Below are 2,596 nucleotides of genomic sequence, written 5' to 3'. Positions count from 1 at the left end.
ATTTCTCAAAAGTTCACAGGAGGTGCCTAGAGGCCAGAATTGAATTCCCTGAAGAGTTCAACTCATTACATTCAGTATCTAGTGAGAAAGAAAAGTTTTTGATTTTTACAAAATGTCCCCAAAACTTCAACTTTTTCCATATTTGGCATCATCGAAAAAGTCAATTTTTCACCCAGAAATTCATCTTCACCAAAATTGCTCAAACGTTCACAGGAAGTGCCTAGAGGCCAGTATTGAATTCCCTGAAGAGTTGAACTCATTACATTCAGTATCCAGTGAGAAAAGAAAACTTTTTGATTTTTTACAAAATGCCCCCAAAACTTCAACCTTTTCCATAGCCGGCATCATCGAAAAAGTCAGTTTTTCACCCAAAATTCCAGCTTCACCAAAATTGCTCAAAAGTTCACAGGAGGTGCCTAGAGGCCAGAATTGAATTCCCTGAAGAGTTCAACTCATTACATTCAGTATCCAGTGAGAAAAGAAAACCTTCCGATTTTTTACAAAATGCCCCCAAAACTTCAACGTTTTCCATAGCTGGCATCATCGAAAAAGTCAGTTTTTCACCCAAAAATCCAACTTCACCAAAATTGCTCAAAAGTTCACAGGAGGTACCTAGAGGCCAGAATTGAATTCCCTGAAGATTTCAAATCATTACATTCGGTATCCAGTGAGAAAAGAAAACTTTTTGATTTTTTACAAAATGCCCCCAAAACTTCAACGTTTTCCATAGCCGGCATCATCGAAAAAGTCAGTTTTTCACCCAAAAATCCAACTTCACCAAAATTGCTCAAAAGTTCACAGGAGGTGCCTAGAGGCCAGAATTGAATTCCCTGAAGAGTTCAACTCATTACATTCAGTATCCAGGGAGAAAAGAAAACTTTTGGATTTTTACAAAATGCCCCCAAAACTTCAACGTTTTCCATAGCCGGCATCATCGAAAAAGTCAGTTTTTCACCCAAAAATCCAACTTCACCAAAATTGCTCAAAAGTTCACAGGAGGTGCCTAGAGGCCAGAATTGAATTCCCTGAAGATTTCAAATCATTACATTCGGTATCCAGTGAGAAAAGAAAACTTTTTGATTTTTTACAAAATGCCCCCAAAACTTCAACGTTTTCCATAGCCGGCATCATCGAAAAAGTCAGTTTTTCACCCAAAAATCCAACTTCACCAAAATTGCTCAAAAGTTCACAGGAGGTGCCTAGAGGCCAGAATTGAATTCCCTGAAGAGTTCAACTCATTACATTCAGCATCCAGTGAGAAAAGAAAACTTTTTGATTTTTTACAAAATGCCCCCAAAACTTCAACGTTTTCCATAGCCGGCATCATCGAAAAAGTCAGTTTTTCACCCAAAAATCCAACTTCACCAAAATTGCTCAAAAGTTCACAGGAGGTGCCTAGAGGCCAGAATTGAATTCCCTGAAGATTTCAAATCATTACATTCGGTATCCAGTGAGAAAAGAAAACTTTTTGATTTTTTACAAAATGCCCCCAAAACTTCAACGTTTTCCATAGCCGGCATCATCGAAAAAGTCAGTTTTTCACCCAAAAATACAACTTCACCAAAATTGCTCAAAAGTTCACAGGAGGTGCCTAGAGGCCAGAATTGAATTCCCTGAAGAGTTCAACTCATTACATTCAGTATCCAGGGAGAAAAGAAAACTTTTGGATTTTTACAAAATGCCCCCAAAACTTCAACGTTTTCCATAGCCGGCATCATCGAAAAAGTCAGTTTTTCACCCAAAAATCAAAGTTGACCAAAATTGCTCTAAAGTTCACAGAAGGTGCCTAGAGGCCAGAATTGAATTCTGAATGACATTTTGGGTTTGTTGGTTGTTTCGGGGGCTGGGGTCTTTTAACATCATTTGTTCGTACTCGTGGTGATTTTCTCTAAACTCCGCACATCAAAGATACAGATTTTCTTTCCGAATAAGCCAGTTCGATATCTTGATGAAGTAGTTAATGGTCATTCGGGATAAAAGCGCTGACACAATGTTACGCAATGTTGCGCAAAGGCCCACTCTGCTCACAATGAAATGTAATGAACTCCATAATGTTCGTGAGCCTTTGATGAGTGTTCAAGTATCTCAAAAGACCTGTGATCCATATCATTGTGCGCATGCGCAGTTGAAATGGCTTGTTCTGACATTCCAATAGACTGATCCAATAGACTGAATTTGGCTCCTCAGGCCAAAAACAAAAAGTCTCCGGTTTCTGGTATGGAGCTTGCCCAAAAAGTGGTGCGGCGACGCGGCTTTTTTTTTTTTTTTTTACCTGATTTTTTTGCTTCAAATGTCGGCTGATGACTGCAAATGGTGCCCGACTAAACTTAGTGCAAATATATGGGAGTCCAGAGAGGCCACATAAAGCTAATTCTCGACCATATCCCAATCTAAAAACACGTTAAAATTGTGCAGCAGCAGGATTTCAGACCAGTCAAACCAGTGAGTTTGGCGGTTTTGAAACATCATCTTTTATTGCAAAAAAAACTTTTTCATTTTGCCGACGCGCATGGCTACCGCGACGGGCGCACATACCAGAAACCGGAGACTTTTTTGGGGGGCCTAAAACAACTTTTTTTTTTTTACACAAATCTAC

The sequence above is a fragment of the Patiria miniata genome, unplaced genomic scaffold, assembly GCF_015706575.1.
Source record: "Patiria miniata isolate m_02_andy unplaced genomic scaffold, ASM1570657v1 HiC_scaffold_10, whole genome shotgun sequence".
Taxonomy (NCBI): domain Eukaryota; kingdom Metazoa; phylum Echinodermata; class Asteroidea; order Valvatida; family Asterinidae; genus Patiria; species Patiria miniata.
This window is presented reverse-complemented; position numbering follows the sequence as displayed.